The 25897-nt window shown below is 43.7% G+C and overlaps 1 protein-coding gene across 3 annotated transcripts in view; it reads left to right on the forward strand.

Moving 5' to 3' along the window:
• Positions 1 to 10918: 10918 nt before the first annotated feature.
• GABRP (gamma-aminobutyric acid type A receptor subunit pi) overlaps positions 10919 to 25897 on the forward strand; it is a 53193-nt gene continuing 38214 nt past the window's right edge. The window contains exons 1-3 of one of the 3 annotated variants that reach the window (XM_053292616.1): positions 10919 to 11166; positions 13521 to 13672; positions 22573 to 22658. The gene's annotated coding sequence lies outside the window, so the exon portion shown is untranslated. Of the gene's footprint in view, positions 11167 to 11918; positions 11995 to 13520; positions 13673 to 22572; positions 22659 to 25897 lie in introns of those variants that run through there. The other 2 variants (XM_053292629.1, XM_053292626.1) reach the window with 2 other exon arrangements.

Here is a 25897-nt window from a genome sequence, read left to right on the forward strand (position 1 = left end):
AGGTTTAACCTCAGGTTCGTCAGCCTGCAGTTTGGTGTTATTTGCTAAGGTGGGCATAGTACTGGTAGCCAAAACTGCAAAGCAAAGGACTAACTGGAGCTCTGGCCTTCTCTAAATAAATTTTACTGGCATACAAGCTATATATCTATATCTATATCTTCTTGTTCATTTTATTATGGGAAACCTTGTTTTATTATAAAGATCACATTTATTTGGGGTATTATTTCACCTTATTTTGTTAAGCCCCATTCATTTGTAAGTATAGTTCAGTACAGTGGGGGACTTTTCCTTTTCTTTTTAAAACTGCATTTAAAGTTTAAAAGGAGTGGCAGGAGCTCCTTTTTGCTGCTGCCTCCTGATGACCACCACGTTTTCCCAAAATGCCTAGGACACTGCATAGGGATGTTAACAAATTCCCTTCTTGCCAAGATTTGCAACAAAATGCATGATTTTGGACTCTTCTCATTTGTCAGTGGATTGAATTTTAGAAAATGGTTGAGATGTCAGCAGATCATATGCATTCTGGTTGTTTGTATTAAAAACCACATCTCTCTCTCTCTCTCTCTCTCTCTCTCTCTATCTATCTATCTATCTATCTATCTGATTTGTATGCCACCACAAACTTCAACAACATAAGAAGTTAAAACACAAAAATAAAAAACCTTACAGCAATTTAAAACCACAATTAAATTAACAAGTTTGGGTGAAAAGGTAAGTCTTTAAGGATTTTTAAAAAGTGGGCAGAGATGGGGAGGCGCTCATCTCAGCAGGGAGTGCCTTCCAGTGTCTTGGGGCAGCAACAGAGAAGCTCCTCGTGTGGCCCCCAGATGAGCTGGTGGCAGCTGCAGACAGACCTCTCTGGATGATCTCAATGGACGGTGGGGTTCATGGCGAAGAAGACATTCTCTTAAATTTGATTATGTGCTTTTCACTGTATTATCACATCTGCAGTTTGGATAGAAAACACATGAAAATACATGGGAAAATGTATTATTTTTTGTGACAGAAAACAAACATCTCTGGGTTTTATAGAAAGAGAGTAGAATGAAAATTAAAGTAAATTGTGCAAAGTTTGAATAGGATCGGGGGAAAGAGTAATTTGATGATCCCTAATAGTGCATCATTCCAGAGCATTTTGGGGGAAATGTGAAGCACTAATTCTGAGGCTTATTAGCATGCTGCCAGATATGCATTGACCTAACCCTTATTCATACAATCAATTAATCCTTATTAATGAATTCATTTCATATTTGTATTCACCACGGGGGGGGGGAGGGGAGGTTCACTGTATTTAAAAAGAAAAAAACCTGTAATTTTAAAAAGAAAAAGGTTTGCTTTTTCATTCATTAAAAAAAATAAAATTTACACCCCCAAGATATATCAATGATCACTGTTCTCTCCCATGACGATGAAACAGCTGACAATATTCAGCTTTTGTATCTCATGAACCAAAAGGACTGGAACTTTCTGGGGAAATGATATGTGGAATTTTACCACTGTTAGATTCTTTTCAGTTCATAGACCATCTGCTTTTAGCAAATGTAATATACAGTGGCAAAACATGCCACTAACAAATAGGTTTGTTGGGTGGATTGCTTATACTCTGAAGAATCTATAAGTTATAGAGTCAGAAGATGACAAAGGCAATTCAGCTAACAAAAGCAAAATCATTGACACACATGTATGCTCACAAAATACTGAAGTGGTGACTGCAGGTTGAATGCCTTGAACTAGCTGTAATTAATCATGGTGTCTACATTGATCACACTGGAATCTGCATATGAAACCATATGTTAAGTTTTTCTCTTATAAAAGCAAGAATGGAAAGACACCACATTGTGTTTTATCAAACACAATCAGAATGTGAAGTGATGTGTTTAAATGATGGGAAGGTACATTTAGGTTAAATATTGGAGAGAACTTTTAAACAAAAATGAAACTCCCACTGCCACTGTCTTCTTCTACTCCCATGCTTTCTTGAGTCTCGCAAAAGATAAAAAAGCATTTCATGAAATTATGAGCCCCATTTTAAAAAATATAATGCTCAACTCAAATTTCTTAGAGTTGCAATGTTGTTGTTTTTAAAATTACATTTCTATTCAAAATAAACTTAAAATTGTATATAGACTTAAGTTGGCTTTTTGTAAAGGCTTCCTCCTTTCCTATCAAAACATTATTTTTTCTGGGTTGGATCTAAACAACCATGAGCAGAAGGAAAACAGTCGCTAGTGCTGTTCCACAGATGCTAGCGGAAGAATCTGCAGTACTGCTGTAGGTTCTATAGGAGTTCCCATGTTTTTGCTTCTACAAGAGGTTGTGCAAGTTCTCATGCAAGCAGAATAACATCTTTGGATTTAATGTCACTATTCTCATGCTGCATTCTAATGCAAGGTGTAAAACAGTTCTTCCCTGAGCAAAGGTTGCCTTGTGAAAGGGCACCAACCATATGAGTGCAGCTTCTCAGTTGAAATTAATAAGAACATAAGAACAGCCCTGCTAGATAAGGCCCAAGGCCCATCTAGTCCAGCATCCTGTTTCACACAGTGGCCCACCAGATGCCACTGGAAGCCACAGACAGGAGTTGAGGGTGTGCCCTCTCACCTGCCATTTCTCCCCTGCAACTGGTACTCAGAGGCATCCTGCCTTTGAGGCTGGAGGTGGCCCACAGCCCTCCGACTAGTAGCCATTGATAGACCTCTCCTCCATGAAGTCATCCAAACCCCTCTTAAAGCCATCCAGGTTGTTGGCTGTCACCACATCCTGTGGCAGAGAGTTCCACAAGTGGATCACACGTTGTGTGAAAAAGTACTTCCGTTTGTTGGTCCTAGACCTCCTGGCAATAAATTTCATGGAGTGACCCCTAGTTCTAGTGTTGTGTGAGAGGGAAAAGAATTTCTCTCCACTTTCTCCACACCATGCATGATTTTATAGACCTCTATCATGTCTCCCCGCAGTAGTCTTTTTTCTAAACTAAAAAGCCCCAGGTGTTGTGGTCTTGCCTAATAAGAAAGGTGCTCTAGGCCCCTGATCATCTTGGTTGCCCTCTTCTGTACCTTCTCCAGTTCAACAATGTCCTTTTTAAGATGTGGTGACCAGAATTGTACGCAGTACTCCAAGTGTGGTCGCACCATAGTTTTGTATAAGGGCGTTATAATGTTAGCCACTTTATTTCCAATCCCCTTTCTAATGATCCCTAGCATGGAATTGGCCTTTTTCACAGCTACCGCACATTGAATCGACACTTTCAACGAGCTGTCCACCACAACCCCAAGATCCCTCTCCTGGTCCGTCACCGACAGCTCGGATCCCATCAGCATATACTTGAAGTTGGGGTTTTTTGTCCCAATGTGCATCACTTTACACTTGCTAACATTGAACCACATTTGCCATTTTGTCACCCACTCCCCCAGTTTGGAGAGATCCTTTTGGAGCAGCTCACAATCTGTTTTGGATTTTACTACCCGGAAGAGTTTGGTATCATCTGCAAATTTGGCCACCTCGCTGCTTACCCCTGCTTCTAGATCATCAGTTGAAGATCCCTGGGGGACCCCACTTCTTACTTCCCTCCATTGTGAAAACTCTCCATTGATACCTACTCTCTGTTTCCTGTCTTTCAACCAGTTAGCAATCCACACATGTACTTGTCCCCTTATCCCATGACCGCTAAGTTTCCTCAGGAGTCTTTGATGAGGAACTTTGTCAAAAGCTTTTTGGAAGTCCAGGTAGACTATGTCAGCTGGATCACCTTGATCCACACACTTGTTGACACTCTCAAAGAAGTCCAAAAGGTTGGTGAGGCAAGATTTACCTTTGTGGAAGCCATGCTGGCTCACTCCCAGAAGGGCCTGTTCTTCTAGGTGCTTTACAATTTTATCCTTGAGGATGCTTTCCATCAATTTGCCTGGAACGGATGTTAGGTTAACCGGCCTGTAATTTCCTGGATCGCCCCTGGATCCCTTCTTGAAAATCGGTGTTACATTTGCTACTCTCCAGTCCTCTGGTACAGAGCCCGATTTCAGGGATAAGTTAAATATTTTAGCAAGGAGGTCGGCAATTTCACATTTGAGTTCTTTGAGGACTCTTGGATGGATGCCATCTGGCCCTGGTGATTTGTTAGCTTTCAGTTTTTCCAGACAGTTTAGAACATCAACCCTTGTCACTTCTATCTGACTCAGCTCTCTAGCCTCCATCCCTAAAAAGCCTGATTCAGGAACAGGTATATGCTCAGTATCCTCTGCCGTGAAGACAGATGCAAAGAACTCATTCAGCTTCTCTGCAACCTCCATATCGTCCTTAATAATCCCTTTCACTCCCTCATTGTCTAATGGTCCAACTGCCTCCCTGGCAGGTTTCCTGCATCTGATGTACTTAAAGAAGTTTTTGTTATTCCCCTTTATACTTTTGACTAAATGTTCCTCAAACTCTCTTTTTGCCTCCCTTATTGTCACCTTGCATTTCTTTTGCCAGAGTTTGTGTTCCTTTCTGTTCTCTTCATTTGGACAGGCCTTCCAATTTCAGAAGGAAGTCGTCTTCCCTTTTATGGCTTCTTTGACGCTACCTGTTAGCCATGCATCCTCCTGGACTTAGTGGTACCTTTCCTCCTTTTGGGTATACAATCTAACTGGGCTTCTAGTATTGTGGTTTTGAGTAAACTCCATGCACTCTGGAGCGAAGCGACTCTCCTGATTTCCCCCCTCAGCTTTCTTTTCACCATACTCCTCATTTTGGAGAAGTTTCCTCTTCTGAAATTTAAAATGTCTGTGTTAGACATCCTTGGTGTTTCTCTCCCCACATGTATGCTGAATTTTATGGCACTGTGGTCACTGTTCCCTAAAGGGTTGATGACACTGACGTCACGCACCAGGTCCTGGGTGTCACTCAGAATTAGATCCAAGGTCACCTTCGCTCTGGTTGGTTCCATGACCAACTGTTCTAGGGCACAGTCATTTAGCGTATCTAGAAATTTGACCTCTTTGTCCTGACTTGAATGTGAATTTACCCAGTCTATGTGTGGGTAATTGAAATCACCCATAATGTACCTCCATTTTCATTAACTCCCCCAAATTATCTTGTTGGATAACAAATTCCCCGTATAAAAGATGCAGTTTGGAAGTGCTGAAAGAGGGGTGTATACTATGTATGGCAAGCATAGATGTGACATAGATGTTTTTCATAGTTAACAGGAATGTCTCTCATTTCCTGTTTTTGTACTTCTTTGCTAACATCCAAAATGGAGGTTTGTGCACCTGCCTCATACCCATTATTTATTGCAGTCTAGATATATTGTGTGTCCCATGGGGAAGGTGACGCCCAGGAAGCATCTTAGTCAGTATGGACTCGTGTCTACACTGTGTACCTAATTATGAATGGCATCAAAATGTATATGTTGATTAATGAAAAGTTAATTTGGAAAAACCGTATAAATATTCTTTGCTGGTATACAGATGACTAACGAAGTTTTCAGGTTCTTGTTATTCAGATCACCAGCAAATAAATAAATGATGCTGCAAGTGGGGATCTTTGACTACAGCAGATACTAAGCAAACATTTCCATTCCTAATTATGCTGTCGCTTTGGCATGCCAACACACCAGCAGAAGCATTAAAGTATTACATCTCTTTAGACTAGCAGGGTTTGTGAGGTGAATTGCTTATTATTATCATATATTATTTATCAAGAAATCAAATGCGTGAGGTGCTTTTCAAACAGATTACAAGTTACCTATTCCCTGCTCTGAACAATGTACAGGCAATGCTAATATTTTTAAATTGCCATCACCCTCAATTAGTCAAAGGTCACCAGTTTGACACCCTCTGTAAGTCAGTAATATTTTCATTTTCAGTCCTTAGTACTCAAATAACTATCCTTTGGTCCCAAGCCACAAATCAGTGACTCTGTATTACTTTCCCTTGTGCAGAAAATAAGATGTAGCTTGGCCCTTTGATTCTTACTTGTGAAAAATCAAAAATTATACCGAAGCCTCTTGAGCCGTAAAGATATAAGGTTTCAGTGAAGCTGGAAACACTCAATATTGTTGAGTTTCAGTTTTAGATAGTCATCTGCCTTGACCTGGGTTTACACTGGGATGTGCTGAATATGCTCACAAGAGTAAACAATAGAACTCAAACAAGCTTTCTAGAGGTGGATCTTGGCAAGCGGCTGAGTTTCACTACAGTTCACAGCCGAAAGTGTGGGAGTAGCTTGTGTTCTGGGATGAAAATGTTCGCCTGGGACAAACTGTAGTTGTCAAAAATAAACACTGTGTTACTAACTAATTGATCTACATGTTTTAGCCTGGCAACTTTGTCCCTTGTGAAAAAATGGGTAAAAACCACCTAGACGCTAGAATAGTTAATCAGGACTGATGTGCTTAGTAGATAAAGCATGATCTTTTCTTAAATGTCTCCTATTTCTCCTCAATATTGTTCCATTAAGGTTTTCACCATGTACACTCGTGGCTCATCCCTCCCAGCTGTGCCAGTGGCTGGTACCCAACCTGTCATCTTCTGCATGTAAACCTTTTCGCCAGCCTGAAATGGTGGCAAGAGAGCTTTCCCTTTATCATAGTACAATGGTTGCTGCTGTTGAAGTGGATGTAAGCGTGCTGATACTCCAGTAGTCAGTGTAGGGTACATCAATACTTTTGATGTAGCTGGTAATGTGCTGAGTACAAGTCGCCCCATCAACAGCTGAGCTGGTGCAAAAGAAAGGCCCATGATTGGCATATTCCTTTTAAAAAGTAAAGCCAAATGAGGATCTGTACCATCCTGCATTATCTCCCTAAGCATATGCTTGACAGTCTGAACCATATGCTCCGCCAGCCTATTTGATTGAGGATAATTGGGGCTTGGCTGAGTCAGGATGATGCCCCGCTCCTCAAACTGTTTCATCACTCCGCTTGAAAAAGGCACATGATCTGAAATAATCTCCTTTGGGATACCATGATGGGCAAATATGGCTTTCATTGGTGCCACAACTGTAGAGGCTGATTTATCAGAGAGATGGAGAACTTCAGGATATTTAGAGTAGTAATCTCTTATTAGAAGGTAGGAATGGCCCTTTAGCTCAAATACATCTGCTGCCACCTTTAACCAAGGAAAATCAGGAATCTCATGAGGTATCAAAGGCTCCCTATGATTATTGGGCTGCAGTGTCTGATATTGTGGGCAATTCCTCATCCACTGTTCTATGTGGACGTTCATATTTGGCCAGCACATGAGGGAACGGGCTTTAGCTTTTGTTTGCTAAGCCTCTTGATGTGAGAAAGTGAAATAATTTCAACATCTTCTCTTGTGCACTTTGTGGAATAATAATCTTTGAGCCAATCCTTTATAAGTTATTTTCTATCCTAATTTGATCTTTCAAGGGTCAATACACTCTGAGCTCGGGCTTAATTTGTTTCCACTTCCATGGCCAGCCATTGAAATGCTGAACCTTAAGGCCTTGAAGAATTGGGTCAACATTAGTACAGCCTTGCAGCTGATGGAGTAACTGGTCACCAATAGGATCAGTCTCTTTAAGTCGATAAACAACCTTCTCATCTAGATCTATATGATCAGACAAGTTGGATAGAGCTGCTCTCGACAATGTGTCTGCTATAAACATATCCCTGCCCTTAGCATAAACAATAGGTATGTCATTTTTTGAAGTTGCAATAGCATCCATTGTAGTCTAGCTGGAGCTTGTCCAATGGGTTTAACAAATATGGCTTCCAAGGGTTTATGGTCTGACTGAACAAGAACTGGTGCACCAAACACATATCAATAAAACTTTCTCATAGCAAAGACAATAGCCAAGAGCTCCTTCTCAATTTGTGCATAATTCTTTTCAGCCATGGTCAGGGCCTTCGAGGCGTATGCAATGGGCTGGTCTTTCTGAAACAAACATGCACCTAAACCATTTTTGGATGCATCTGCCTGAACATATAATTGTTCCTTAGGATCAAAAAATCAAAGCACTGGGGCCATTGCAATCACTGACTTCAGGTTATCAAAGGCTTGTTGATGAACTGAGTCCCATTGCCAAATAACATCCTTTCGTAAAAGGGCTCTTAAGGGAGCTGTCAGAGACGATGCATTAGGAATATAATGAGAAAGACATTGTATCATCCCCAAAAGTCTCTGAACACCCTTCTTATCTACTGGTGAAGGCATTTGTCTTATTGCTTGTACTTTGTCATCATCAGGCTACACACCATCTTTTGATAAAACATGTCCCATGTACTTGACTTTATCAACCAAATACTGAACTTTAGTTGGATTGTCAGTCAGTCAGTCAGTCTTTATTATGGTCTTTGACCAATATCAAAACATCTAAAACAAATGTAAAATTTAAACACAGCCATATTGATAACATATCTGTACACTGGATCTAACCGTTAGCGAGCAGAGCATGTCAAACTTGTATTGCAGAACATCAGAATTTTACAGCTGATTGTGTGATAGACGGATTCACATCTGCTAACAAATATTTGACATAGAATTAATCCAATTGTCCTGGCAGGTTATGTAAAACAGGGTCAATGAACTTTTGCCTAAGACCTATATAAAAGGACACACCACAGGAGCACATGTGCAACTGACTCAATCTCCTCAGAGTTACAGGGGCAATATCTCTGCTCATTTGGAATTCTGCTATATCTGCCAGTCAGTAGTTTTGAGAGGAGGGCATTCATTTGGGCCCTCAAGAAGGCCCATCTATGTTTAGGGGAAGGTGAGGAGGTATAGATAGTCTGCTAGGTGAGTTCTCATCCGTAGTTGGATTGAACTTTATACCTCTTTGGCGTGCTCTTGTCAAAACATGTTTCAGAACTGCATAATGTTCTGCCTTTGTTGAAGCCGCTATTATCATGTCATCTGCTATAATATGTACCCCCAATATATCACCAAAACACTCAAAGTTTTTCTGCTGGAAAACTTCACTTGCTGATTTAATTCCAAAGGGGTAGCCTATTAAAATGGTAATGACTCCATGGAGTATTGAATGTGCACAGTTCAGAAGACTCTTTATTAAGCTGGACCTGCCAGTCACCATCTTTTTCAGCTAAAATTGTAAAAAAAAACCCAACCCCCCCCCCCAAAAACAAAAAACAACAACAACCCTCTTTCCCACCAAATTCCTCTGCACATCTTCTATAGCTGGGATAGAAAAATGTTGCCTTTTAATAGCCTTGTTCAAATCTCTAGGATCAAGACAAAGGCAAAGTGAGCCATCCTTTTTTTTAAAGTTATGACAAGGCTACTGACCCATGCTGTTGAATTTGTAACCTTGGAAATAACACTCATCTTATCCAGATGATCTAAAGTATCTTTAAGTTTGGACACTATAGTATATGGAATCTTCCGACATCCATGAATCACTGGCAGTACCTGAGGATTTACATAAACATGGGAACTGACCAAGCCTCTCAAAAACATCACAGTATGTCTTCAACAGGTCATCATTCCTTAGTGGCCACTACAGGAGTCACCATGCACTTTCCTTACAAGATCAAGTGCAATGCAGGCTTGCCTGCCTAATAAAAGGTGGTTCATCTCCCGTGATATAAAACGTTAAAGTAGTGTCATGAGAACTAGCCTTGCAATGTGCTGTAATTGCACCTGTAGACTTGATCCTGGCTCCCCCAAAGGCCACCAGGATCACATCCACTGGTACTCTCTGCATACTTGATGGTAAAGAGGATATTTTCAGGTATGGTATTTGTCTTGGCTCCAGTATCAAGTTTACATGACACAGTCACATCTGCTGTGTTAATAGCAGTGAACCATGGTGAATCCCCTGTAGTTTGGGGTGCTGATACCATCCCCACAAACAGGGAATTTAAACATTTTTCTTGCTGAGATCACCATGTACATATCTTTGCAAAACGATTTAGCCCATCACATTTGTAGCACGTAGCTCCAAAAGCTGGACAGCCCCTAGGCGTATGCATGCCTCCACACCTGTTGCAAGAATAATGCAGCATTGAAAACCTGTCTTTTAAAGCTGTTTGCTTTACTGAAGGCTTTCCTGCCTTCTGCTATAAAGGGGCTTGCATTTCCTTCTGGCTCGCTACATGAATGGGGATCGGAGTCTCAGTGGCCATCGCAAGTGCTTGTGCATGAGCAAGGGCTTGAGCTCTGCACATATCTATAGCTTAAGAGAGTTTAAGGTGTGAATGCCCTAACAATTTTCCCTTCAGTTTGCAATCAGGAATACTGGAAACAATCTTATCTCTTATCATCAGGTCTTCTGAGGCTCCAAACTCACAATTTTGCGCTTTGCTTCTCAGCAAGGTAACAGAACTATCAATTCCCTCTGCTTCAACACATTTGATCTGCCAGAACTGATAAACTTCAAACAGTTTTTCTTTGGCTCACAATGAGGCGGTTCCCATGATCCGCGGGAACTGCCAGATGGGGTTGAGTGGGGAGAGAGGGTTTAGCCTGCTCTCCCTGCAGATGATCCTGCATTCTGGCCTGGGCAGCCGGATTGGCCACTCAAACGACTGCCGGCTCCGTCACAGAGCCAGCGGGGTCTTGGGAGTTCAGGGTCCACACAGCCTCCTGGAAGTTCCAGCATGCTCTACACAAGTGCGCAGAGCATGCCAGAGGCACACCTGAGCCGGGAGGCTGCTTTTTAGCCTCCTGGTCAGGGGGTCTCCTCGTGAGTTGCCACGCCGCGGCAGCACACGATCCGCTAACCTGGGCTAAGGGGAGGGGTACTTAGGGCGGTTTGCTGCCGGGAGCTGCTTGGCTCCCATGGCAGGACACGACTGCCAAAAAGCGGGCTAGGCTCCCTTAGCCCACTTTTTGGCGTTTGTGAGATCCGCCTCAAAGAGTTCTAAAAGCTCTCAAGACTTCTTCCAAGGTCTTCCTGGCAGAATCTACATAAACATTCTGCATGTTGTTATATATTTCCTAGGCCTTTGCACCAATACAATGCAGAACTGCAATCCTATACTCTTCTGGTTTATCCTCGGAATTAGTCAAAATCAGATACAGATGAAACTTTTGTTCTCATCTTCTCCAATTCCCCCCCACGTTGCTAGACAAACATAACTCAGAAGAGGGCTTAAAAGCTCCCATTATGAGCATGTTTCTCCAAGTCTAGGCCTACCGTGCCCAATACTTCAAGCTTGCTAAAGGTGCAGGCCCACTTCTGACACCATGGAGTATCTTCCCTTAGGTAAGGTTGTTGGGCATCAGAGGCGCTCTAACCCCTGGACCTTGGGGACCTGGCCCATGGCCTCCAAGGTCCGGGGGGGGGGCTCCAATGGAGCAGGGGAGCCTCCAGGGGCCTCCTGCCACTGCCATGCCAGGCTGAACTGCCCAAAGTTACCTTACTTTAGCCACCAATGTGCATGGCTGGGGGGCAGGGGATGAGGTGAACAGGCCTACCCCAGTACTGTGGCAGTGGATGGAGTGACCGCGGGGCCTGCCTGCCTGGCTCAGTGATCCTTGCAAACTGCGAGGCATTCCAGCATGGCTGCTCAGGAAGAAGTGCCTCGCAGTTCGCAAGGACTGCTAGGCCAGGCAGGCAGGCCGGCCCAGTGGCCGCTCCGCCTGCCCCACCGCCATGGGGTGGGGGGAGGCCTGCTCAGCTCACCCCCCCCACCCCCTGGCCATGCTTATGGGCAGCTAAAGTAAGGTAACTTTTGGCAGTTTGCCAACATGCAGGGGGGGCCTCATGGCAGGGGCAGTCCAGGCACGGGTTAGGCACCAGTTAGGTGCGCCACTGTTCGGCATACTCACAGCCAGTCACTTTTTGGGCCTGACCTTGGGCCTGAAGGAGCAGGAGACAAAGGAGGTTTCAAAGCCTTCTTTATTCAGACAAGACTACAACAAACTCTGGGCAGCTTGCGCTTAGAAAACAGAAAGCTAAGCCACACCCAACCAAACACAACTTAATCTTAAAGAGATAGGACATATATACTACAGTTTTATCAGTTCGGTTGGTTTTGCTCCCCTTCTTACAGAAATGTCTGTTACCTTGTTAGCTAGTACTAATAAATAGGTAAGTAAGTAAGTAAGTAAATAAATAAGTTGTAGAAACATCTTTACAAATAAACTAAAGTTATTTAGCAACTGAAGTTAAGCCTCTTGTTTAATTCATTACAAATCAAGGAATCATGCTGCAAGGTGGTTTTGTTCTATTCCTCTCCTAATGCGAATGTTGGATTAATGCCCCAGTTCACAGATCCTTCATGCAGCAGTTGACTGAATACACAACTCCACTTGAGAATCTATCCTTGCATGTTCCCCTTGCAGAACAAGTAACTGGTTTTGATGGGAGAAAGGTACACAATATAGCAGGGGTCCCCAACCTTATTTTAAGGGGAACCTGGCAAGGATTCCTCTTTACAAGTAAAGGGCCAAATGGATGGGGGTGGGAAGGAAAAAGGTAGTTTTGTAGTTTTTTACCTTTAAAAACAAGCTGGGGATGGGACGGTGATGGGGAAAGCAGAGGCAACCATGCTGGGGATGGTGTGGGGGGGAGGGCTCCTTCCACTCCCCCCCACTGGCCTCCCAAAGGACAGGCTGGTTACGGTGCAGCCCTTTTTAGACCTCTGGCATGCACGGCCACCATTACAATGACCTCCGTGTGTGTGCAGAGGCCATTTGCATCACCTTCAAAATGGCCATCGTGAGCAGGCAGAGGACTGAAAAGCCCCAAACCGGTCCTAAAAAGACCGGGGGGAGTGGGGACCATTGGAGATCCTCCATGGCTGCGGCAGCACCTCCTGGAGGCCACCAGACCAGGCAGTAATTTTTGTTTTTTAAAAAAATTTTCAACACCCCCTCCCTTCAAGTTGGGCTTGAACCCAGCTTGAACTACTTACATGCATATTGATTTTTAATTATTAATATTATTTAAATAAACTCTTTAAAAATCATTAAAAATCATCAGGTGGACTGACCTCCTTGAACATCCACACGTTTAATGCTATCATCATGTAGGAACACCATGTGAAATTCCCATTGTTGCCTATGCAGAAATTATCCAATGGGGCTCTTGTCCAATTCTTGCACACAGGCCCCTTCAGAGTTTGCTACACCACTGTACACAGCAGCCCCATCATGGTGTGTAGCAGCTCTGTAGGGACATGCATCAGGCTGTGTATCAGGCCACTATTTCTAGCTTTCTTAAGTTCTTTATTCTGTAGGAGCAACATATTGCTGTTATCCTGATGTACTGATTAATTAAGTCACTAGTTTTGAATCCAGTACAGGAGCTGATTCCAGCTTTTGGTTCTGGAACACATTTCATACTGTTTTCTAGCCTTAAAAACCCCCACACAACTTCAAATAACAATACAAAGAGAGAGCCAGTTTTTGTGCCTTGAAATGGAGCTTAAATCTGCATGCGTCTTGTAGGTACAGTCTATGGTGATGTAATTGAGAAAAACTGTCTCACTGAAAATGTCGGAACATAAATGATGGTCTGGGTTGGAACAACTGGGAGGGGAGGAGTCATATGAATAACGCTACAGGTAGAGTCCTGGGAAAGTCCACAGAGTGCTTTTCTTGTGTCTCTTGGAGGAAAGGGGATTTCTGCCTGCAGTTATCAAGTGAGAAGACATGTTTACTTGAAGGAGAGAACAGCCCAGAACCAAAACAAATGCAAAACATTATTGAACTCAGGCAGCAACGTCTGAAATAGAGGACTAGCTTCAACAGGATGAATGCTGGTGGTGAGTTTCTCAGACTTTCATTGAAAAAATTCAGTTTATGTGACGGCTTGACAAATCAATAGAGATATTTGTATGTGTAGGTTTGCCTTCTGTTGGGTTATTTTCAGGAATCTTGGTTTTGCTCCAGCAATGCAAAGTGACTGACTAGGAGCTGAGTGAAGCCATTTGTTTAGGGGAAGGATATACTGCATGTAAGTAAATGCTGACAGTCCTCTTTTCCTCTTTCGTCCCCTTACATTTGCCTGGATGGTTTCATTTAGGCACTCTCTTTTGAGTAAAGTACATTAAGTGTGGCAGCTCAGTATGCCTGGAAGAGAACCTGTTTCCAGAGAGCCTTTCTTTGGATGCAAAGTTCTGATTTTTTGATGGCAGAGTGTAGTTCTTTATTGTTATCTGGGGGGGAAGGGAATGGGAGGGATGCAACTTAAATTATGGTGAAGAGAACAGCAGAATGGGGAGGGGGGATTCCAGCAAAGCAATAGAGGCAGGCTAGGGTTGGTGCAGTGGGGAAATGACTTGATTAGCAAGCCAGAGGTTGCTGGTTCGAATGCCCGCTGGTATGTTTTCCAGACTATGGGGAACACCTATATTGGGCAGCAGCGATACAGGAAGATGCTGAAAGGCATCATCATTTCATACTGCATGGGAGATGGCAATGGCAAACCCCTCCTGTATTCTACCAAAGACAACCACAGGGCTCTATGGGCACAAGGAGTCAACACCAGCTCGGCGGCACACTTTATCTTTACCTAGGATTGTCTGTAGAATTTCTCCCCTGCCTCATTTTGGTGTGGAGCCCTGATCTCTTCCTGATGCTATTTAAAGCCAGGACAGTGATAACTAAAAAGATGTCGTATAACCCAAGACTCAATTCAAGATAAGGTCACGTTGTGATTATTACAAATCCATAACTGGATGAGGAGGGTTGCCAAGATGTTTCCCTCTGAGCATTCCTGTCCACTGCCACACTTCCCCTGATCTCCAGAGGATGTGGGATAGATAAAGAAGCAAGGGGGAGAGGGGCTGTAGCTCAGTAGCAAAGCACAGTCGTTGCACCACGATTTCAATCCCTGGTCTCATGGCCAGTGCTGCAGATCGAAGGCAGAGGCCCAAGGGCCCAGGCCTGAGGCACACCTGGGACAGCTGATCACCCATGTCAGGGCCATGAGCAGAAGTCCAGGGCCTCCACAACCCCTGGGTGTGCCCCCAAATCGTCTTTAGTCTGTCATGAGTGGTATGGTTTGTGCCCTCAAAAACCGAACTGTTAAAAAATGATGCTTAACTTGCGGCCGGGGGCGGGTGGGCGGGGGCTTCCAAAGGCTTCCAAAATTACCTAGGTGCACCTCTGGCCATGAGTCAGTTATTGCTGCTGCTGCTTTTCTTGTTGGGCACCTTCCACTGGCCAATGGGAGTATCCCCCTGAAAAGGGAATGCTGCCATTGACCAATCAATTGCAATGGAGAAACAGTGGGAGAAGCCACTGAGCAAGTCTTAAGTCATATGGTAATTCCTAGTCTTCCCCATCAGCCAATGGGCTTTCTCAAAGGCGCCTGCATCAGACCCCACAAGAAAGTCTCTTGCCTGGTGGGAGTAAGGCGATGTTGCCATTGAAGGCCTCAGTTCTGGTTCCTCTTTGTTTCCATCCTTGGAGAGCAGGAGAGGAGATGGAGTCACCACTGGAAGGTCTCAGCTGTGGCTCCTCTTTAATCTTGCTCTCCAAGGGTGGGGAGAGGAGAGAACCTGGAGCTTCTGCTGCCCATCTACTAAGCAAGCCCTTGAGACGGCTGTCAAGAGGTGGAGGCCCATGGTCTGGCCTTGCCACGGGGCCCAGTAGACGCTGACATTGGCCCTGCCTGGCAGCTTCAAGTAATGTTGGCTCCAGAAAGCTCAAACTCCAGAGAGCCTCTGCCAGCCAGTGTAGATAATACTAAGCTAGATGGACAAGTGGCCTGACTCAGTAGAAAGCAGCAGCTTTATGTGCTCAAAAATGAAGATGACTAGATTGCAACTAGCTTGTGACTCATGCCAAAGTTGACTGATTGAGTCATAGTTCATTTTTAAGACTGTCGAGCAATAGCTGCAGTGAACAGATCTCCTCTCCAGACATGGCCTCTACAAAGTGCTTTCCAGAATGCTGAGTGAATATGGCTGAGTGAACATATTTCTTGTTTATTTTATCATATATTTTTTTAAGTGTACATGCTGCTGTTCAGCCTGAGGGCCCTTAAAGCAACATATAGTCATACAAAAATATAAAACAACTAATATAATAAAATTAACAAAAAAGACCAGTGACAACACAACAGAAACATCAAAACACAATCAACAAAAGGGCCATAACATCAATTTTGTGGGAGCATCTTAAACTACATAAACACGGAGGTCTTTACTAACCTTTGAACTTTTAAAAGGGGAGGGCCTAGGTGTGCTTCAGAGGGCAAGCGTTCCAAAGGCTGAGTGCCATGACTGGGAAGGCCCTGTCTTGTGTATGGTCATGGGATATAGACCAGAGTCTCTCCAGCAGATATCAAGGAATGGGCAGGACCATGCAGGAGTAGGCAATCCTTTCATACTTCAGACACAGACTGTTCAGGGTGTCAAGGTGATGACCAGTAGGGATGTGCATGGAACTGAGCAGGGGTGGTTCGAAGGGGTGGGGGGTCAGACTTTAAGGGTGGGGGGTGCACTTATGTACCTCACTGCTGCCCCTTCCCCTCTTCGGCCGGAAGTGGCCAGAAGTACCTAGTGTGTGTATGTTGTGATCGCGCACGCAACTCCAGGTACTTCCAGAAGGGGCGGCAGGGAGGTATGCTGCTGCCCTGAAGGATTTTACAGGTACCAAACGCCGGCAGGGGAAGGGGTAAATGCAACTGCCCCCACCCTTAAAGTCCGATCTCCCCCACCGGTCGGTTCGAACCGGCCAGTGTTCAAACTTGTTCAGAGGCCTATAAAAGGGCCTCTGAACAGGTCTGTGCACATCCCTAATAACCAGCACCTTGAACTGGATTCTGAAATGTACTGGGAGGCAATGTAGATCAAAACGTAACGGAATTGTATGCTCCAAACAATGGTTTTCTGTCTGCAATTTGTCAGCAGCATTCTGCCCTAGTGGCAGTTTCCAAACACTCTTGAAAGGCAATGCCACATAAAGTGCATTGCAACAGTCTAAACTAGTATGTGTCCAAGACAATGGACAGATCTGCCTTTTCCAGGAAAGGCCACAACTGGCACAGCAGCCGAACACTGAAGTTATTGATGGCACAGACTGAACTCTGAATCCCTTGACTGTTCTCTCCCAGGGGCTCCATGTAGACAGATAGTAGCACAAGAAACAAACCTGAGCCTTGCAAAACCCAGCAGAACCTCATTCACCTTGCATGAGGTGAAGCACAATTTCTCAATGTCCTCTTCTCCAGCCTCCCAGACAAGTAAGAGGAGAACCTGTGGAATGTGGGGGTCTCCAAGTCCCAATTTCAACAAATAACACAGGAAGAGACCGTGATCAATGGTGCTGAGCATCACTGAGGAGGCTAAGAAAAACACACCTCTATTAAGGTTAACCACCAGCATGTCCAGCAGTTTCTATTTCCAAACTGGAGCCTGAAGATAGACTACAAGGAGTCCTGGTATTCAGCTTCATCCAAGAGAGTTTGGAGTTTGGAGCTAGACAGCCACTGCTTACAACAGGGGTTCTCAACCTTGGATCCTCAGATGTTGTTGGACTACAATTCCCTTCATCCCCAACAAGAATTGGCTGTTGTGGTTAGGGATTATGGAACTTGTAGTCCAATAACATCTGGGGACCCAAGATTGGGACCCCCTGGCCTACACTATCACCTTGCCCAGATGTGGAGGTTAAAGCCTGGCCTGGGATTTCTTAGATCCAAGGGATTCTTCAGGGGGGTCCTTCAGGGCCTTACCACAGCCTTTCCACAGGAGGGCCTTTCCACAGCCTCCTTCAAATGACTGGCTACTACTCCTTCTCTCCAAAAGGAATTTGCCACAGCCCAGAGTGAATTAGCAATCTTTCCTGTAATGTGTAATCAAGCAGGTGGGGCAAGGCAACTCAGGAACCCTGTTCACTAGGTTCAGGAAGCAAGGGTTCCCTGAGAGGCATTCTCAAAGGCAGCCTCCTCGGTTAAGAAGCTCTCCACCAGCATCCAATTGGATCACCTCTGAGTGATCCATTGGGGAAAAGGTGATTGTTGTAAGACATCTCTAGTTTTAAAAAGTCAGGGCTAAAATGGCAGAAAGATGGGATCTTTCAACAGTATTCACATATTATTCTGTTGGTAGACACTATGCCTTTGCATTGTTATATGACCAAAGCTCCTGAGATGGGACAGGCTGTACATCAAAACAAATAAAATAAATACAATTTAAAAACAACAACCCTATGTCTTCTGGGACATGTCAGTAGACCCTAGGAATGTGTCTCTGAAGCTGTTGGGAGAGATCATAGGGTGAAGGATTCCATTGCCATCACGATGCTCATGAAGTCCAGTTCTGTACAACTTACCCACCTGACTAAGTTCAAGAAGTCTTAGTGCTTACTTGGCACTATTTCATACATTATTTAGAGGCAAACTGAAGCTTGCCACTGCATGCACATTCAATACGGTGTTGCAGCCCACTAGGACTCCATGATGAATGTTTCTGTATGATATATGTTTGCTTGCAAATGTCTTTGTTGCCTTTGCCCTTCACATTTTTAAGTGTGTGCACTTAAAACATTTTAGGTGTACATGTAAATAAATAATTAAAAAACATTATTTATTTTGTTACTTATTAAATTTGTAGACTGCCCCTAACTTGCATCTCTGGGAGGTTTAAGAAAATGAAAACCTTAAAATAATTTAAAACCACAATCAAGTTAAAAAGCTTGGGTGAAAAAAGAGACTTTAAGGGATTTTTAAAAGTTGTCAGAGATGGGGAGGCTCTTATTTCAGTAGGGAGCACATTGAAGTGTCTTGGGGCAACAGCAAAGGAGGCCCGTCCCTGAGTAGCCAGCAGATGAGACAGTGGCAACTGCAGACGAACCTCTCCAGATGATCTCAATAGATGGTGGGGTTCATGGTAAAGAAGACGTTCTCTTAAATACCCAGGGGCCAAGCCGTTCAGGGTTTTATGTATCATGTCTATGCCCTAAGTGTCTGGCACTGGCTGGGGGCAGGATACAGGTGAGGTGATTGAAAGAAGATGGGTTGGCAGACCCTGTGACCTGGAGGAACAGAGATGCCTGCCATTGATGGAATGCAGTCTCTTCTGGAGTCTCAGGCTCACAGCTGTATCCAGGTGCTCTGGTATTCATTATTGTACTTGGAGCATTAGCCAGGAGTGACATTCACCAATGCCATCTGGAGACTATGATCCTTTCTATCACATCCAGACATAATAATTATTGTCCATATCTTTGTAGCTTTAAGGTTAGACTGCTATGATGCATTCTACATGGGGCTACCCTGTCAGGGAATTCAAATAGTTACAGAATGCAATGTTCTACTTCTTAGCAGGAATGGAACACACATGGAACACACACCAAACACATGGAACAAATGATGGTGGTAATACATCTGAACTGGCTTCCTATTGTCTTCCAAGGATAATTCAAGGTGCTGTTTTTAACCTGAACTGCTAGGATGCAGCATAACTAGAAATGTGAAGACCTGGGGAAAATCCCCCAGAAAAAAAACAGGATTGTTGTTGTTGTTGTTTTGGTGGGGGGGGGGGATAGTTCCCCGCCCCACAGATTTTTTCCAAGCCTTCACATCTCTAAGCTTAATTAAGATATTGCTTGTTCCCTTACATTCTGTCATGATTCCCAGTATCAAATATTGATTGATTGGTTGGTTGGCTGATTGATTGATTAAGTGTAATCAAGTTGGTGTTGACTCTTAGCAACCACAAAGATAGATTTCCTCCAGGATGATCTGTCTTCAACTTGGCTTTTAAGGTCTCTCAGTGGTGCATTCATTGCTGTCATAATCGAGTCATAAGAACATAAGAATAGCCCTGCTGGATCAGGCCCAAGGCCCATCTAGTACAGCATCCTGTTTCACACCGTGGTCCACCAGATGCTGCTGGAAGCCACAGGCAGGAGTTGAGGGCATGCTGCTGGCTGTCCTCATCTTCTCTTCCTTCAACTTTCCCCAGCATTATGGACTTCTCAAGGAAGCTGGGTTTTCGCATAATGTGTCCAAAGTATGATAGTTTGAGCCTGGTCATTTGTGTCTCGAGTGAAAATTCTGGATTGATTTGTTCTAGGATCCATTTGTTTCTTTTCCTGGCTGTCCATGCTATCGTCAAAAGTCTTCTCCAGCACCAAAGTTCAGAAGTGTCAATACTTTTTCTATCTTGCTTCTTCAGATTACAGCTTTTGCATCCATAGAGTGTCATGAGGAAAACCATTGTCCGAACGATACTAATCTTCGTAGGTATAGACCTGTCACAGCATCTAAATATCCTTTCCAAAGCCTTCACTGCAACCCTACTAAGTGCTAGTCTGTGGCGTATTTCTTGATTGCTGGATCCTTTACTGTTGACGGTTGTTCCTAAAAGGCAGAAGCCATCCACCACTTCAGTGTCTTCATTATCAGTTCTGAGGCTGGTTGCTGTACCCATTGTCATTAGTTCAGTCTTCTTTACATTTAGTCGTAGTCCCACTTTTTCACTGTGCTCTTTGACTTTCATTGACTAAGATCTTATATCAATTATAAGATCTTAGTAATACTGTTTATTAGGCCTATGCATTTGCAGATATTGGAAATGGCCACTTTGGAGGATATCAGAGATAATTCTGCTCCAAAATTGGGAACCCTATTTCAGATTGGAATTATTCTAAATGATTTTGGATTTCTTAAAGGAAATATGATACCGAAAATGATACTGAAATTCAGAAGGGTCTAAAGAACCCCAAACTGAAATATATGGTTTTGGATCAGATTGGAGTAGGATTTGTGATCGTGCACAAGCCTATTGCTTATGAGCCAAGTCAAAATATTATATTTGTGCAGAGAGATGTTCTCACTGACCAGACAACAACTGTAGACCTCTGTTCATGGGAGATCTACCAAAAGTTCAAATCTGAGATTATTGAGCACAGATCTTTTACATGACTTTTTGTACTCAGTGATCTGTCTCTTACAAATTACGCAAGTTCCTTGTCTGTTCGGAAAGGTGCGCATGTGTCTCTTTTAAAAACTGAAGCAGTGGCCTGAATTTACACTCGACATGAGGCTGGATCCAAATATGCATTCCTGCATGCAGAAAACATCTTCTGCTTATAGAGGGGCCAATCTGGAACCTTTTGCAAGAAAAGAAAAGCTGAAGCTTTCAAGGCTCTTCACCTTGCACAGCCTTAAGCAGAAGCAGGAGCTTAAGAGTCTACCTTCTATAGCATTGTGTGCGCTCATACATACGCTTTTGCACAAGCATTTGGGAACCTGTGCTACTGGCTATTTTCCTTTCACTTGTGGTTCTTTGGATCCAACCCATGGTGTGTGGGTGTATGTTCTACAGCAGTATGGACATCTAAGTGCAAAAGGTTATATAAGAATCATCCCTTAAAACCATTATAAAACATTTTTATTTCAATTAGACTTTAGCAGTTGGTTGATTCTCATCTGATTGGGTTGGTGTTTTTAGCATATGTTTCTATTTTAACTTGTTTTTAATTCATCTGTTTTCTATACCAGTAAAGTTGGTAAAGTTGTGCCGTCCAGTCGGTGTCGACTTTTGGTGACCACAGAGCCATGTGGTTTTCTTTGGTAGAATCCAGGAAGCGTTTACCATTGCCATCTCCCACATAGTATGAGATGATGTCTTGCAGCATCTTCCTATATCGCTGCTGCCCAATATAGGAGTTTCCCATAGTCTGGAAAACATACCAGCAGGGATTCAAACCAGCAACCAATTGCTCACTAGGCATGTTATTTCCCCGCTGCGCCATTAGGTGACTTCTATACCAGTACCCATGATTTATTCCTTTTGTTTTCATTTGGACATTTTGAAGAAGATGTACCCCCATTTTGGGAGGGAGGGATTTAAAATCCGACATATTTGTACCAGCAGCACAGGAAACCTTCTGCAGTGAGGGTGAATGAAAATCTATTAAAATTATTTTCCCCAGTTGATGGTATGTACCAGAGTTTGGGGAAACTGAAACTCTTGATGCATAACTGCAACCAGTGCTAGCCACACACTCAATGGGAAGTCAGGTGAAAATCCACTAAAGCTAAAGATGCATGTTCCAGAACTGTGGGAGGGTAAACCCCCTCCAAACTAAAATTGTTGGGGGTTTTGGTAAAAACAACAACAACTCATTACTACCTTTAGGCAAGCTATAGTTATGCTAAGTTTGATTTTCCTTGTTTCTTCAAAGAAAATATATCTTCCTCTGGGGAAAAAACCCAGCTATTCTTATTGATCGGTTATGCCCTGATCAAGTTTTCCCCTTATCCATTATTTTATTGTTATCAAAAGAACGCAAACTTACATCAAAATAAACATGAATGAAAATCTTTCTCACCCCATTACAGCCCCCCTCCCAACAATATTAAGTCATTTCCCCCCCCAATGCCTCTCTGTCCAGGACATTCATCTTCAACCTTTTCTCCCAACCACATTATACTGTAGTGTTTAACTGATCCAGTTAAATGTGCCTCCAGCCTGTGCCTCCCCAAACAGCTGTTCAATGCTACTATCAACAGTTTTCTGACACAGCTCTGGCAGCTGGATCAAGGGGGGAACTGCATGCATAGCACCCATTGGTATGTATAGATCCTCATCCGATGCTGGGGGTCTCACTGATTAATTCATCTAATTGATTTCTGGAATGAAGAAAAAAAAATTTTCATGTTATAGCAGCCTAACCAAATTATTCTGTTCTTTTCTTTTTAAAGCAAGACCATCCTTTGTCAAGTTCCAGATTACAGCACCTCAAAATTTTCTTCGCCTCACGCCCTGCAAAGAGTTCTTTCCTTTTATGGTGAATATTTGCACATTCTAGGGCACATGGATAAAAACAGATTCCATGATCAAATGTGCTTAGATATTTACAGATATACAAAAATAGCCTTGGTTGGATTTTATGAAAGTCTGCAATGACCTTGGGTGGGGGGAAGCCAGTCTTTGATCATTGCTTGTGATTTCAGATGCTAATCTTGTATCCTAAATTTTTTTACTGTGAAAAAAGAAATCCTACTAATTTTGATGGGACTTAGGCCAAAGTAAATATGCATAGGATGGGGGGAGGAGTTTTCTGGAGATTGAAGCATGGGTCAGGGGGAAAGGGCTGCACCTCTCCTTCCCTCATGCCACGGTCCCAGTCTGGACCTGAACCTATTCACGCACACATACTGGTCGTAACATGTTTCAGTCTGAGCCTCATTCACAAAGATCAAAGGGAAGAACGAAATATTACATACCGATAAGTGTTTTAAATCCTGAGAGCTGCTTCATGTAATCAGATGCTCTTTTGGAAGATGGTAATTTGGAGCAGAGAAATGGAGAGGAAGGGCAGGAGTACTTAAGCTTACCCTTCCCCACAGCATCCCTGCTGTAGCTCCTTCCTCGGCTGTTTCTCCTTACTGTGTTCCAGGCACATTGATGGGCAATGTAGGGCAGATTTGCTGGTTGCATGCACTCCACGCTCCCCGTCTTGATTGGGGCCTCAAAGACCAAGGAAATGTGTGGGTGCATGGAGGGCAAATTGTGAACACAAGTGGTGACATTGCACAATGTCATGACTGATCATGTGGCACAACAGTCAAGGCATCAGCTTTAGGTACCGATTTCCCAGTTTTGTGGAGCTTGAGCCAAAATGAGATAGCCTTAACTCCGGTCTTAAACTGGCAGCTTTTTAGACCATCAGATTTGCAATCGGATCACAGCAATGGAGCTGGGGGGGGAGGGGAGAGGGCAATATCTTTACAAATAAAAACAAAACAAAACTCCAAGTAGTTTTAAGTAAAACGAATGAAGACTATTTTCTATTTCTCTTAAGATGGTGACTTATACCTAGGATTCCCTTCCATGTACAGATCCAGATATATTTGTATCTATCAGCACATGGATTACAAAGGGATGTTGTTTATATTTTGATTGGCTGCCATATTGAATCAACAACAATGGCAATTAGCAGACATGGGGAAAATATGAAACAGTGGAACATAGGGAATGTTTCACATAATATTTTGCTGTTTTCTAAACAGTAGTATTGTTAATAGAAAATGGAACATCACCAGATTTTAGCACAACAGTGCTTTGAATAGCAAGTTGATAGAATCTCAGAGTCCTTCCAGAGACAGCAATAAGTTGTGCCAGGGGTGTAGCTATAATTGAGTGGATGGGTTTAAAGAACCCAGGCCCCTGAGCTCCTGAGGGCCCCCCCCTCCACCCCCTCTATCTTCTTCATTCTCTCCCTCACTCCAAGGGGCCGCTGGAGAGAGGGGTGGACACAGGCCACCCTCTCCCCTAGCTATGCCCCGAAGTTGTGCTGTTCCAAGTGTGCATTTACTCCTCTTCCACACACTCCTGCAGGCTTCTGTCATCCTTCCCAGCATGAATTTACACTCTGTTCAGATGCCAAGCATCCCCAAGTGATTTTTGCAGTGCTGCCTGCCGGTCAAGTCTTGCTTTTCGAGAAGAATCGATTACTACTTTTCTGGCAAATGGTGGTTCTTCTCAGAAAGCAAGAGCTGACTGGCAAGTGGAACAGAAAATCATGCTAAGACCCTGCTCTTTATCTGAACAGAGCATAAGCTAGTGCTGGGAAGGATGACAGAAGCCTGAGGGTGTGTGGAGGGTGAGTAAAGTCACACTTGGAACAGTACAGGAACAGGGCAACTTATTGCTGTCTGGAAGGACCCTTACTATCACCCTGCATGAACTGTGAATGAGTACACACTCCCATGGCTGTGCATGGCAGAGGGAAGAACAGTAATGATGGGCAAGACACGCTTCAGGGAAACTTGTTCACCATTTCTTATCTTCTTATGGAGGAACTATTGATTTCCAAAGTTCCTCAGAACAGTCATTAAAAATCGCTGGCCTAGAAGACAGCTTCAGGGGAGCTAATGCAGCTCCATTGTTCTATTTTGGTGAGCATACGGTAGTGAGTTGGACAGAAGAGCGGCATTAGGTGAAGGCTAATTGATCTTATCGTTCATGCTCTGATGAGCACAATACGGTGTAATAGCTGGCTCGAAGCCAAGATACATGCCCACTCCCAGAAAAGTCAACAAAACCACTTTAAAATATAGCATTTTCATCCTTCCTCTCCAAACAACAATACCCATAAGAATGAAGGAAGGCAACGCACCAATAATTGCTTTTAAGTAACTTGTACAAGTGCTGTAATTTGACGCAGTGTGCTATTTGTTTGTCTGCTTAGCGAGGTGTTGATGAAATCCATTTTTAAATCGGTTTCATCTTTCAGGGTGGTTTGTTTTCATGAGAGGAAGCTGGACATTCTCTGGTATGAGGATACGATGCACACCTTACCAAACTATCTCTTGGGCCCAATCTATCAGGAATTGTAGGACCCTCTGAAATCCTGTATAGGTCCCACATAGAAATGGTAGAAGGTCTCTTCAGTGTTTGAGCTGCTTCTGTTCCTTTCTGTGAACCTTGCCCAACAGTGTTTCCTAGATGTATTCCTTGTGATTTCGATCCTGGTTACATGCTGCATAGATAACATGAAAAGTAGCCATGAGTAAGCCAGACTCTATTTGATAAGACCTTTGAAAGCTCCTCAAGAGTGAGGCAGAAAAACCTGGAAAGGGTGTGGAGTCCAGTGGCAACCAGTGAGGCAAGGTGGTGACTAGTTCTCTTTGCAAAAATGCTAGAGGCCAGAGCATGGTGATTAGGGAGGGAGGAAGAGGAATTCTCACCTTCCTTTTAGGTGCTAGGAGGAGGGAGTGGTGGCAGCCAGGGTCAGCAAAATGCAGTTTCTGACTGAGTCATTGCCCAGGTGCAGGCACAAGCTGCTACCATCAGCAGGAATGAATACCCAGTGCACAACTGTGTGTTTGCATGGCGCTGGCTATGAGCTAGAGATGGCTCCTCTGCTGCCATCTCTAGGCACCTAAAAGCAAGGGCAGGAATGGGAGGAGAGAGTGGGGAGGAGGGAGCAGGGAGGTGGGTGGGTGGGTGAGGTATGTTGGTATGAATGGGGGCATTTCAGGGTAGACTGGATCCTATCGTGCTCCCAGGGACATCACTGGG

The sequence above is a fragment of the Hemicordylus capensis genome, chromosome 1 (genome assembly GCF_027244095.1).
Source record: "Hemicordylus capensis ecotype Gifberg chromosome 1, rHemCap1.1.pri, whole genome shotgun sequence".
Classification (NCBI taxonomy): Eukaryota; Metazoa; Chordata; class Lepidosauria; order Squamata; family Cordylidae; genus Hemicordylus; species Hemicordylus capensis.